This window comes from Taeniopygia guttata, chromosome 37 (genome assembly GCF_048771995.1).
Source record: "Taeniopygia guttata chromosome 37, bTaeGut7.mat, whole genome shotgun sequence".
Lineage (NCBI taxonomy): Eukaryota > Metazoa > Chordata > Aves > Passeriformes > Estrildidae > Taeniopygia > Taeniopygia guttata.
Genome location: NC_133062.1, coordinates 4433351 through 4446999, shown reverse-complemented (window position 1 = coordinate 4446999; position 13649 = coordinate 4433351). Strand labels below are relative to the sequence as shown.

At 54.1% G+C, this 13649-nt stretch overlaps 1 pseudogene; it reads right to left on the bottom strand.

The window, feature by feature from the left end:
- Nucleotides 1-13649, bottom strand: part of LOC116807532 (uncharacterized) — a 1256502-nt pseudogene that overhangs the window by 48875 nt on the left and 1193978 nt on the right.

Here is a 13649-nt window from a genome sequence, read left to right as displayed (position 1 = left end):
AGCGAGGGTTTGCAGGGGTGTGGGGGCTGGACAGAGTGTGAGGGGGCAGCTGGCTGGGCTTGGCTAGAGGGAGGCAGCAGTGGAGCGGCAATGGCAGCGCCACTGTGGCACAGCCTGCGCAGGGCTGAGGTGCGTGGGGAAGTGGGGTGCCCCCGTGGGGGTCTCGGAGGTGCCGCTCGGGGGGCGCTGAGGGTGGGTGGGTGGGTGCAGCGCTTGGGGATGAGGGCAAGGGAGGAGCGGGCAGAGGAGGCGGTGGGGCTGGGGGAGCTGCTGCCATCACGGCGGGGCTGCGGCGGGCAGGCAGGCAGGGATGGGAGCGGGCTGGGGAGAGCCGCAGCGGGGCTGGGAGGCACGGCTGCAGGGCTGGGGGAGTCACGGGGGCTGCGCGGAGGTTTTGGGGTGAGGCAGGGCGTTCCCGATGGAAACCGACACAGGTACAGCCCAACACTGAGCGGGGCACGGGGCGCGCAGCGCGCCGCGTGTTGCGGGACCGCGGAGCGGAATCCGCGCTCGCCGCGTCCGAGGGGAGCGAGGGATGGGTGGGCTCCACGGACCCCGCGGTGGGTGGGGTGGTACAATGTCTGTGTTTCCCGTCCCAGGCACTGAGAGAGGAATGTTATCTGGCAAATTAGCATTTGAAGGGACAGTGTCTGTTGAGACAGATAAGGGTGGAATTTCCTCAGCAGAAGGAAGCTGCAGAGAATTTGTCTTTTAGTCTGCTTTAGTAATTGAGTGAAATAGAGGTAGAAACTGTTACAGAAACGTCTTCCTTAGTTTGGAGAGCGTATATTCTTGTCCCTACTGTGTCCCAAAAAGAATCTAAACCGATAGTGGGTGTGTTAGTATCTGGAAACGGGGAAATAATCTATTTATCAATTTTTTCAAGTTGGTTTTTGAAAGATTGCCTTTAGAGAAAGAAAAGCTGTTAGCAGATAGGTTTTCTAGGATTTGTAAATATAAGTCTCTCTCATTCTGGGATCATTTTAATTTACTAGATTTTGATCCCATTTCAGTATCGTTCCCTTCCCCCCCCCACCCCAGCAGTAAAAGGAAAAAAAAAAAAAAGAAAAAAAAAAAAAAGAAAAACTAAAAAGGGACCCAAAATAAAAGCGCGCAAAAAGGCTGTTTTAAACCTACACTTCTTCAGCCGAATGTGGGTCAAGGAACTGCTGGGTGAGTGGTCTGCCGTCCAACTCCTGAAGATTTCATCCCGGATGGCGATATGGAGGTTCATCGGATGCCTCTTCAGAAAACTTCTTCTACAACGGAGGAGTTACCTTCAAGGGGCCATCGCTGCCCGAGGCAGTGTAAATTCATGAGGAATGCTGCTCTCAGGGGTGCCAGGATGCCAGTGCTCCGTTAGTGTAATGCAACCTGGGGTCCCAGGGGTCCGTCCAACCCCGGCTGCCGCTGGTGTCCCGGATAGCGCTGGGCTGATGGGCTCAGCCTGTCCAGGTCCCTCAGGCAGCCTCCCAGGCGTGGGCAAACTTAGCGAGCAGCTCTGGAGTGATTTCAGCTCTTTGGTGAATTCAGCTCTTAGTGATTTCAGCTCTTTGCTCGCTAACTGCCTCGACAGACACAGGGATGAGAGAGAGAGAAGGCTGTATGCGGTTCCACAGCCGTGTCTTTATTGGCAGCTCCTGTCAAAGGGACAGTGACAGCTCTTCTGCCAAACTGGGCAGAAATGGGTACAGGAGTGTTGGAAATTGTCCACTTGCCAGGGTCAGGGCGAATGTGAGCCATGGTCTTACAGAGAGATAACAAGGGTCCAAATGTGGAAGAGGGGCTTCTTTGGTCCAGTCATCATGACTCAGGATTTCTTATCTTAGGTAACTGATCCCCAGTGAGGCCTTACAGGGCCTCTGACTGCTACAGATACAGAAAAACCAGATTGGTTAATTGAAATCAAAACACCATCACCATTGACCAATTAAGAAATTGCCCTTTGGTAAACAAATCTCCATAACACATTCCACATGTGCACAACAACAGGTGCAGCAAGTGAAGATAAGAATTGTTTCTCATTCTTTTCTCTGAGCTTTCTCACAGCTTCCCAGAAAATCCTGGGAGAGCTCTCTCTGCTCATAGGATATGTGATTACCACAGGTCACTTGTGACAATGCAGGTCCAAGGACACCACGGTGACACTACGGAACCTCATGGAACCAAGGGGCCATCGTGACACTGTGCTGCCTCATGGAATCAAGGAGAACAATGTGAAACTCGGTGACCCCAAGGAACCAAGGGTCCATGGTGACCTTGTGCAGCCCGCAGTGTCACAGAGGAGCCGTTGTGACACATCGAGGGCACACGGAGCCCAGGGGCCATTGTGACACATCAGGGCTTTGTGGAACCACGAAGCCATTGTGACATTGCAAGGCCTCATGGAAGCACGGGGCCATTGTGACACTGCAGAAGCAAGGGGAACATTGTGACACTCCAGGGCCTGATGGAACCAAGGAGATCCTTGTGACACTGTGGGGTCCATGGAACCAAGGGAACATGGAACAGGTCTGGCTGGCTGGGCCTCCTGGGGACCACCTGACAGGTCCAGCTGACCTTGGCATGTCGAGGGCTGCTTCTCATCTGCCCCTGAAGCACTGGGGCTCTGGGCTTTCCTTCCTATGGGAGAGAACTGTCCTTCTCCTCCAGGACCATGGCAAAAGTGGGATTCCTCCTCCAAATTTCCTTATATTGCAAAAGACTGTTCCCAGATGAAATCTGCCAGGAGAAACAGGTCTGGCTGCCTTTGCCAACCAGGGGCCACCTCTCATCTGCTTTTCAAACACTGGGACCATGTGCTTTTTTTCTTATGTGAAAAACCACCTATGCAGCTATGCACCCATGGCCACAATGCAGCATCTGCCTCTAGAATTCCCTATATCCAAGGATAGCTCCCAGACAGAAGCTGCCAGGACTGACAAGTCTGGCTGACCTTGGCTTCCTGAGAGCTGGCACTCATGTGCCTCTGAAACATGGGGCTCTGAGCTTTCCTTCCTAAGCAAAAGAACTCATCTTCCTGTCCGGGTGCTCATGGCCAAAAGTGAGATTCCACCTCCGAAATGCCCTTTGTCCAAGGACAGCCCCCAGACGAAAGGTGCCAGGGTCTCACTGGCTTGGCCTAAGGGTGGCCACCTTTCATCTTCTTCCAGAACACCAGGACTTTGCACTTCTTATTCTTATAGGAAAAAAACATCCATTCTTACTAGGTACCCATGGCCAAAACTGGGTTTCCACCTCCAAAACACTGTACAGCCAAGGATTGCTCTGAAGTGAAATCAGTCATGACAGACAGGTCTGGCTGCCCTTGGCTTCCTGGGGGCTGCCTCTCACCTGCCTTGAAACACTGGGGCTTGATGCTTTCCTTCCTATGGAAAAGAACTGTCTTTCTTCTCAAGGGGTCCGTGGTCAAAATTGAGATTACTCCTCCCAAATTCCATATGTCCAAGGATTCCTCCATGACAAAAACTGCCAGGACAAACCGTTCTGGTTGGCTGAGCCTCCCAGGGGCCACCTCTCTCCTCTTGTGCTTTTGAAACACTTGGGCTCAGTGCTTTCCTTCCTATGGAAAAGAACTGTCTTTCTTATCTATAGATAAATGGCCGAAATTGGTGTTCCACCTTCAAAATTCCTTATATCCAAGGGTTCCTTTCAGACAAAAGTTACCAGGACACAGAGGCCTGAGGCCTCTGGTGGCTGCCTTTCATCTGCCCCTCAAGCACCGGTGTTCCGTGCATTGTATGGAAAAGAATTGGGCTTCTCCTCCAGGTGTCCACATTTGAAATTGGGATTCCACCTCTAGAATCCTGTATATCCAAGGGTTACTCCCAGCCAAAATCTGCCAGCACCATCAAGCCTGGCTGGCCTTGGCCTCTGGTGGCTGCCCCTGCCACACTGGGGCTCGGTTCTTCCCTTCCCATGGAGATCACTGTGACACTGTGGGCACCTCATGGAACCAAGGGGATCATTGTGGCACCACTGGAGCCCATGGAACCAAGGGGCCATGGTGACACCGTGGGGCTTCATGGACCCAGAGACCATTATGGCTCTGTGGGGCCTGATGGAACCATGGAGACCAGTCCAACCCTTCAGGGCCTGGTGTCACCAAGGGGGCATTGTGACACCTCAGGGCCTCCTGGAAGCAAGGGACCATTGGGACACTGTGGGGCCCCATGGAAGTGAGGAAACATGGAACAGGTCTGGCAGGCTTGGCCTGCCAGGGGCCACCTGACAGGTCTGGCTGATGTTGGAATGCCAAAGGCTGCCACTCATCAGTTCCTGGAGCACTGGGGCTCAGTGCTCTCCTCTGTATGGAAAAGAACCATCTGTCTTTTCAGATGCCCATTGCCAAAATTGGTATTCTCCCTAAAAAATTTCCTATTTGTAAGGGTATCTCTCAGAATAAAACCTGCCACCTCTGCCTGGCCTTCTCCACTAGTGGTCACCACTTGTCTGCCCCTGAAACAGAGAAGCTATGTTCCTTTCCTCCTATGCGAAAAGAACCAGCATTCTTGCATAGGGATCATGGCCAAATTTAGAATTTGGCCTCTAAATTTCCATATATCCAAGGATTGCTCCCAGAGAAAAGTAGCAAGGACAGACAGATCAGGCTGGTCCTGTCCCCTTTTGATTTTCTTAGACTCTGAGCTGAATGTTTTCATTTGAAAACACCTTGGAGAGGGCCCAGAGATCTCCCAAGGTGGGATTTTGAGGCCTCGGGCACATGGCCACTACATATGGACAAAGGAGCTCTGTGCTCTGTGCTGCTGTGGTGGTTTTGCATCGCAGAAGTGATGTCCTGAGAGAAGCTGCTAGCAATTTCCTCCGTGTCTGCCAAAAAAAACCAATCAGTAATTAGCTTTGAGGATTGACAATCTCTTAAACCACTAAGCAAACTGCAGACGCCTCTGTGCAGACCCAAGCTGAAGATGAGAAAGCCTGGCTGGGTCTCTCTCCCCTCTGGCCCCAAAGAGGTGCCAAGGCCGGCCCAGCCCCGTCTCGGCCGTGGGGCCGGGCGGCTCCTGCCGTGGGGCCGGGCCCCTTCCCAGGGAGCCGCCAGGCCCCATCGGCTGCCGGGCAGGGCAGGGGAGGCCGCGGGGCCGAGGCCGGGCCGTGGCTGCGGGTGCTGACATCTGGCCGCTGCCGAGCCCTGCCCCGCCGCCAGCCCGGGCCCAGCCGGGATCCGCCGGGCCCCAGGAGCAGCCCCGGGCCGGGCCGGCTCGGCCGAGGCTCTGCCGCCCTTGGGCTTCGCCCGCAGCCAGCGGGCAGGGGAGGAGAAGCCATCGGCCCCGGCCGTGCTGCTGCTGGGCTCTGGCCTGGCTGCTGAGATCCTGGCCCTGCCCCAGCGCGGCCCAGCCTGACACAGCCCCAGCGCAGCCGCTGCAGAAACCTCCATGGGAAAACAGCTCCGGCCGCAAGGACCGAGCCCGGCCGGGCTCACGGAACCATCTGCAGCCCTGGGCAGATATTGACTCTGCCAGTGCTGCCATCCTCCCTGCAGCGAGAGAAAAGGACACAGGGCAGGCACACAGAGGAGCAACATGAACCCACTGAGGTCAGTGAAGAGGAATTTGAGCCCCAGATGGGAGGGATGAGGAGATGCCCCCTTGATCTTGGGGCTGAAATCCTCTGGTAAAGCTGTGGAGAAGGATGTCATTGATAAATCAGGCTCTCTTTTTCCCTATAATACATTGAAAAGTATGGGGAGATGACTTGTTTCAGCAAAGGTCTCCATGCTAAAGTAAGCAAATGTTGCAGTAGCTGTGATCCCATGAGAAGTTTGAAAAGAAAAAAGAGAAGAGTGATGAGACCCTGTGCCCTCAGGGAGAGAAGAAGAAGACCTCTGTTCCCAGAGATGAAGATGATTTCAGAAATAGATGAAGAGAACCTTTGCTCTTAAACAGCTCATGTTGAAACTAAAACCCCATAAGTTGACATGGCTCACGAACACAGCTGTGGGAAAGGCTGTGAAAAAATGGGAGGGACTTCACGACTGCAGAATTTCCAAGGCAGCTGTTATTCATGGAAATGAAAAGCGATGAGATAACTGTTTTCTTGTGGAGTGGTCTCCATAACATTAACAAGAGGAACTACTATCCCTAAGAGAACTGAAGAAAGACAAACGGAATGAAAATTTTAGGTTTTGTCTCTTTACATTGTCAGGTTGTATGGAGAGAGGAAGTGTTCTGAAATTTTTCTTCAAATTCTTATTATTCATTATTTTAATTACTGTTAATAAACTTCTTTACGCTCTTTTAAACTGTTGAGTCTATTTTGCCTTTTGCCTAATCCTATCGCAGAGAAGGATATGAGTAAGTATATTCTAGTGAGTGCACTGGTAATTAACCAACACTGGACCCACCACACTAACTGATGCATTGGCCAAGAAATCTCAAATTGGTGAACCAAAACCACTACAGATACTTCCTGATGAACTGCAGTAGAGCAGAGGAAAATCAAGGAAAAGGAATATTTTGTCAGGGCTTCCTCTATTCTAATGAGCCCCGTGGTGCATTTGGAGCTGAGCCCTGGAACCTCAGGGCCTGAGAGGAGATTGCACAAACCTTTCCAGCAGTCCAAGTCAGAGGAAACACCAGCCATTAATGGGACCCACTGTGGTCCATCTCCAACACAGGCTCCTCATGGAGTCCGTGGAGGAGAGAACTGGAGGCCAGGATGGCACAAAAACCTCTCAGAGACTCAAAATGGCACAAAAACCTCTCAGTGTGGAAAGGAAAATCCAAAGTACCTGAAAAAAGTTGAGTATCAAAAAGTATGAATGAGCCCCACTGAGTGTCAGCACAAAGCTCTCAAGGGACTCATTAAAGCAGATAATTGGGGCCATGATTGCACAAACCTGCCACAGAGTCTGGATCAAATGGGAAACACCAAGTACCTTAAAAGAACTGAAGTACCTTGCAGCATTAATGGGCCCCACTGAGTGTTGTTACTGACAAAGCCTCTCCAGGGACTAATTACAGCAGATAATTGGAGGCCAGGATTGCACAAACCTCTCAGAGACTGCAAGGCAAAAGCAAAAGCCAAAGTCCTTTGAAAAACCTGCAGTCCCTGGGAGCATGAAGGAGCCCCCAGGGCCATTCCTGACCAAGGCTCCCCAGGGACTCCTTCCAGCAGATCCTTGAGGCCACTGGGATGTGGGCTAGTGGGGGATGCTGAGGGCAGGACCAGGGGGTGACAGTGCCCAGCCTGGCTGGGGCTGTGCCAGGAGGCCCCAGGGCCTCAGGACAAGGTGTCTCCTCCCAGCCCTTGGTGGCACAGACCCTGCTGTGCCCCAGGGCACCAAGACTTGGCTTCTCTTTGTCCCCACCTGTCATCAGTGCCTCCAGTTCTCTGCTCTGCCTGGGGCCTGGGGACACTTTCTCAGTCCTGTCCCTCAGTGGGACCCATTAAAAGTCCAAGAAACTTTGGAGTTGGATTCTGACTTGGAGTTCTGGAGAGGTTTCTGCAGCTCCCTCTCAGGGCCTGATGTTCAGGGCCTGAGCACAAAGCCCCAGAGGGTCATTAAAGTCCTTGTGCTGTGTCTGTGCTGCTGAGCTGGGCCGGGCTCCTGGCACAGAGGGTGATCCTGGTAACCAAGCAGAGCTTCAAAAGCACATTTCTCTTGCTGAGCAGCTCTTCTCCCAGCCCAGCAGGGCCGGGGCACTGCCTGCAGCCAGCCCGGGCACAGCACAGAGGCACAGAGAGCTTCAATCAGTCAGGGCTGGGAAGGGGCTGAGAAGTGCCTGGGGCAGAATCACTGCCAGCCCTTGGCACAGGAACCTCTGGCTGCAGGACAATGCAGCTGCAGCTCCTGGAGCGATCTGCTAAAGCTGGAACATCCCAATGCCCACAGCCCCTGTGAGTGCATTCTCTGCTCATCTCCTGTGCAGAGCAGCCAGGGGTGCCCAGGGCTGTCCTGCAGAGCAGGGTCCTGCAGCCCAGGGCGCTGTGCTGGGCCAGGGACTCTGCTGCCTGCCAGGGACAGCTCTCAGCCGGCCCTGGAGCTGCTCCCAGCGCTGGCCAGGAGCTGTGGGGGGAAGGAGCCACCCTGAGCAGGGCAGGTGCTGCTGCTGAGAGGGGCTGGGTGGGGCAGGGCTGCTCCCAGCTCCAGACCAGCCTGGGCACAGCTCCAGAGGGCACTTCCCAAAGAAGGTAAGCCTGGGATTGCTGTAAAGGTCAGGAGCTTTCCTGAGAGTGTTTTCAATTTCCTGCTTGGAGCAGGGTGGAAATGTTGGGGTGATGACAAAATGATTTTTGCTTTTCATATATTTGTCATATATTCACAGTTCTGTAAATTACTATGATATAGTTATAAAACTATAATCCTTACCTAGCTCTATTAAACTTTTAATTAACTATTTTAAACTACCATTATATAGTTAACATAATTATAATCCTTAATTAACTCTAGTACATTTCCTAACCTTTCTCTTAGATTTTAGAACAATAAGCTACTGTCTAAATACATTCCTGAAATTCTGTATAGTCTTATTATCAGGAAGAGGACCTACAAGAAGAACATTTTGGTTTTTGAATGTGAACAGAGATAACAAAAACTCAGGCAAAGAAGCCCTTGGACCTACTCCAATGGGTTGAGCCAGGGGTGTATAACTGGGGCAACTGAATCTCCTACTGGATGTTCCTGTTAAATATCCTAAATAATGGACCTTAATAAATTGTTTACATCAGGGGTTGGGTATGCTCCATTTCAGCTGGGACACCTGGAAGCTTCCAATAAAGGTCTGATTTTACTTTACTGTTCTAACACTGTGGCAAGGGTTTTTTTCTGTTTTGATTATAGACAACAGGGGGATGAGAGAAGCAGAACAGGAATTGTAATCCCAGAATCACAGAACATTCTGAGTAGAAAGGGACACACAGGATCATCAAAGGAATGTTTGAACATTTGCAGAGACTCCAGAACTGTGACTTTGGGTGGTCAGTCTCTCTGCTGGGAGCCTCCCAAAGGGCCTTCAGCCACTCCTCAGCCCTGGACAGCAGCAGCATCACCTCTGCAGGGCCCAGCAGGGCTCTCCTGAGCTGCCCTTGCCCAGCTGCACACAGAGCCTGCCCCAGCCAGGGCCCTGCACACAGGCAGGTTTCTGTAGGGCCGGGCCGAGGGCACACAGGGTGGGATGGGCTCTGTGAGTGCTGGCAGGGACAAGGCACCTCTCAGGAGGGAATGTCCAGGCCCAGGGAAATGCTCAGGGAAGCAGAGGGGGCTGAACAGAGCAGTGCTGGGGGAACCAGCCCATCCAGCCCCTCACCTTCCCTCAGCCACAGGGAATCCTTTGCCTCTCACATCTCTCAGTGGCAAACTCAGAGTGCAGCAGGAATGCTGGGGATTTCTGACCTCAGAGAGCCAGGAATGGTGTGTGGGTAGGAAATCAATTCCTAAAACCAACTCCTGCTATTTCCCTTACAAGTTTGAGTGCAGATGGTACCAACCCTTTCTGCAGTAGGAGTGATTCCGCTGACAAATCCTGAATATGCAGCCTTGTCCCTCTGCCACAGGGTCACAAACCCAGGGCAGCGGGGCAGGAATGGCTCCTCGAGAGCCCCCATAAACAGGCCTGGCTGCTCCTGGCACACTCAGCCAGCACAGCTGGAACTCAGGCAGGGACCTGGGTGAAGGTTTTCCCAGAGCAGGAACAAGGGTGGGTGAGTCCCAGCAGGACAGTCTGAAGGGAATGGCTCAGGTTTGGCTCCGAGCAGCCTCTCCTGACTTGTCCCTGTCCTTTCTCCATGACCAGGTGCCCATGTGCAGCCACAGCAAATGTCCAACAGCAGCTCCATCAGCCACTTCCTCCTGCTGGCACTGGCAGACACGTGGCAGCTGCAGCTCCTGCACTTCTGCCTCTTCCTGGGCATCTCCCTGGCTGCCCTCCTGGGCAACGGCCTCATCATCAGCGCCGTAGCCTGCGGCCACCACCTGCACACGCCCATGTTCTTCTTCCTGCTCAACCGGGCCCTCAGCGACCTGGGCTCCATCTGCACCACTGTCCCCACAGCCCTGCACAATTCCCTATGGGACACCAGCACCATCTCCTACACAGGATGTGCTGCTCAGCTCTTTTTCTTCATGTTTTTCATCTCAGCAGAGTTTTCCCTCCTGACCATCATGTGCTACGACCGCTACGTGTCCATCTGCAAACCCCTGCACTACGGGACCCTCCTGGGCAGCAGAGCTTGTGCCCACATGGCAGCAGCTGCCTGGGCCAGTGCCTTTCTCAGTGCTCTGCTGCACACAGCCAATACATTTTCCCTGCCCCTGTGCCACGGCAATGCCCTGGGACAGTTCTTCTGTGAAATCCCACAGATCCTCAAGATCTCCTGCTCACACATCAAAGTCAGGGAATTTGGGCTTATTGTGCTAAGTGCTCTTCTATATTTTGGATGTTATGTGTTCATTGTTTTCTCCTATGTGCAGATCTTCAGGGCTGTGCTGAAGATCCCCTCTGAGCAGGGACGGCACAAAGCCTTTTCCACCTGCCTCCCTCACCTGGCTGTGGTCTCTCTGTTCCTCAGCACTGGCACAGTTGCCTATCTGAATCCCCCCTCGATTTCCTACCCATCCCTGGATCTGGCCCTGTCAGTTCTGTACTCGGTGGTGCCTCCAGCCCTGAACCCCCTCATCTACAGTCTGAGGAACCAGGAGCTCAAGGCTGCAGTGTGGACACTGATGACTGGATGCTTTCAGGAACATTAAACTGCTGGACAATTTCTGCAAATCACTTCGAAAAAAATTAATCTTTGATACTTCTTGTTGGTTTCATCTTGGAAGTCTTTGTTTTACATTTACTGTTGTCCACAAATAAATGCCATTCCTTGTGCCATTTCTCATTTTGTTTCACTCTACCTTCCCTGTGGCCACAGACTGTGCCAATGAGGGCCTGTGCTCTTGGTGACTTTAAAGGAACTAAAGGATCTCCCAACAGAGTTTTCTGCAGAGATGCCCTTTTGTTGCCTTCCCTGGAGCTGCAGCAGCAATGTCTGTGTGCAGAGCTGGGAGCAGATCTGTGCTGGCACAGCAGCTGTGCCCAGGAGCAGCAGCACTTGGTGCTGCCAGTGCTGCTCCCGTGGCCCTGCCCTGCTGCCCTGGTGGCCCTGGTGTTGCTGCAGGGCCTGAGTGCTCTGGGGGCCGGGCACAGTCCTGGGGGTGGCAGTGCCGGGGCTGCAGCAGGGACAGGCCATGGGCACTGCTGGGGCAGCGCTGACGCCTCAGGCCAGGGCCTGGGGGCTCCAGGCTCCTTGCCCAGGCTCTCTCAAGAACACGGCCAGGCCAATGCTCAGCACAGAAAACCCCCGTGAGCAGCCCCAGGCTGCCCGTGGGCAGGCTGGGGGCAAACAGCACGGCTGGTGCTCTGCAAGGGCCCTGGGGGAGACGGGAAGGAGCAGCAGAGCAGGGGCTGATCCATCCCCAGTGCGCTGCACAGCCCAGGGCAGCGTCCCAGTGCGTCCTCATGGAGCTGCCAACAACATGCCCCCTCTGCAGCCCTGGCCTCTCCCCCAGCTCACAGAGGTGCCGCATCCTTGCAGGCACAGACACGGCAGCACTGGCTCAGCAGCCCCTGATTGCATTGCACACAGCAGGAGGGAGCACCCCCATGCTGCTGCTGTGGAGACATGAACCTGAGGGAGCACAAATGCCATCAGCCCCTGGGGCCAGGAAGGGCTGGGGGACGCAAGGGAAACCACTCAACTTTGTCCTGGCCTCTGCAGTCAGCCAGAAAGTTTGTTCCCATCAGCTGGGAGTTTCCTGTCCCACTGCAGAAGCTGCTGCTCATTTCCATGGCCTGTCCCTGCTTCAGCCACAGCGCTGCCACCCCCAGGAGCTGGAGAGGTTCTGCAGGACTGACAGGATGGGCTTTGGGGCTGTGAGGAGAAGCTGAGGGACCTGGGCTGCTGGAGCTTCTGAAGAGGCGGCCAAGGGCTCCTCCTGCAACTGCTCCAAGGGTGGATTCAGAGAATCCCAGAATCAGCAAGGTTGGAAAAGACCTTGGAGATCATCAAGTCCAGCCTGTGCCCTGACACTGCCTTGTCTCTCCTGACCCTTCTTTTCTGCTGGATAAACAACCCCAGCTCCTTCAGCCGCTCCTCACAGGACTTGTGTTCCAGATCCCTCCCCAGCCTTGTTGCCCTTCTCTGGACACGCTCCAGCCTCTCCCTGTCCGCCCTAATTTGGGGACCCAGAACTGGACACAGCACTCGAGGTGCTGCCCAACCAGTGCCCAGCACAGGGGAAGAATCACTGCCCTGGTCCTGCTGGTCACACCATTCCTGATCCAGGCCAGGAGCCATTGGCCTTCTTGGCCACCTGGGCACATGGCTGGCTCATGTCCAGCCTGCTGTCCATCAGTCCCTGCAGGTCCCTTTCTGCCTGGCTGCTGTCCAGCCACTCTGTCCCCAGCCTGTGGTGCTGCTGGGGTTGTTGTGGCCAAAGTGCAGGACCCGGCACTTGGACTTGTTAAACCTCACCTTGTTGGGTTTGGGCCCTGGATCCAGCCTGTCCAGGGCCCTGTGCAGAGCCCTCCTACCCTCCAGCAGATCAACACTCCCAGACAACTTGGTGTCACCATGGTTCCATGAGGCCCCAGAGTGTCCCAATGGTCTCCATGATTCCATGAGGTCTCCCAGTGTCACAATGTCCCTTTGGTTCCATGGGACCCCTTGGTGTCACAAAGTCCCTTGGATCCTTGGGCCCTGCAGTGTCACAGTGTCACCGTGGTCCCCAAGGCCCTGCAGTGTCACAGTGGATCCTTGGTTCCATGAGGCCTGGCAGGGCAGTAATGCTCTCCTTGGTCCCACAGTGTCACAGTGGCCTCTTGGTCCCCAGGGACACTGTCAGTCTGTGGTGGTGGCGGCACAACTTTCCCTGGGAGTGTTTTGTGCTAACGGGCAGAGCCACGGGAGCCCAGCACACACACACACACACGGAGCAGCTCGGCAGTGAGGACACGGGAGGGCCCAGGCATGGAGCTCCAACGAGGGTTTATCGGGGTCTGACGCTCCAGGGCTCTGGGGGTTAAAGACAAAGACAAAGGAGGGTTTAGGGTGTAAATACGGGAAAAGAGGGGCTGGAGGAGAGCGTCAGGGATCTCAGGGTTTAGGGGTGGTACACAGGGAAAGGGACTAATAGGGAATGGCAGGGTTGATAGGTGGGCACATAAACCAATGGGAAAATAGGGAAGGGAGAACTTGCTAGAACATGAACATATCAGGGTAAAAGGGGTAGGAAAGGCCAACGGGCCAATAGGGACAGAAATGGGACAAATTAACATAGTGCTGCAGAGCACCATGGGGGAAGCTTCTGTCCTCACCCTGAGCTGTGAGGAATGCCCAGAGTCTAAGGTGCATTTCTCCAGGGGATCGCTTTTGCCCTCTCCCCAGTAAGCTCACAGGCCTCCACACACACACACTGGAGATGTCTGGGGCCATTCATCATTTCTCTGCTCTCAGCACCGAGGCAATGGACTCTGGCACTGCTCTGAGCTCAGGCCCATGACAACCACCCCTGGCCATGGGGCTCCATGGAGCTGCTCTCAGGAAGCTTCCCAAGAGCTGGGGAGTGCCCCAAAACTTCCTCAGGAATGTGAGACACCCCAGCAGCTCCTCATGAATGTAGACTATTCAAACACTCACTCAGTAAT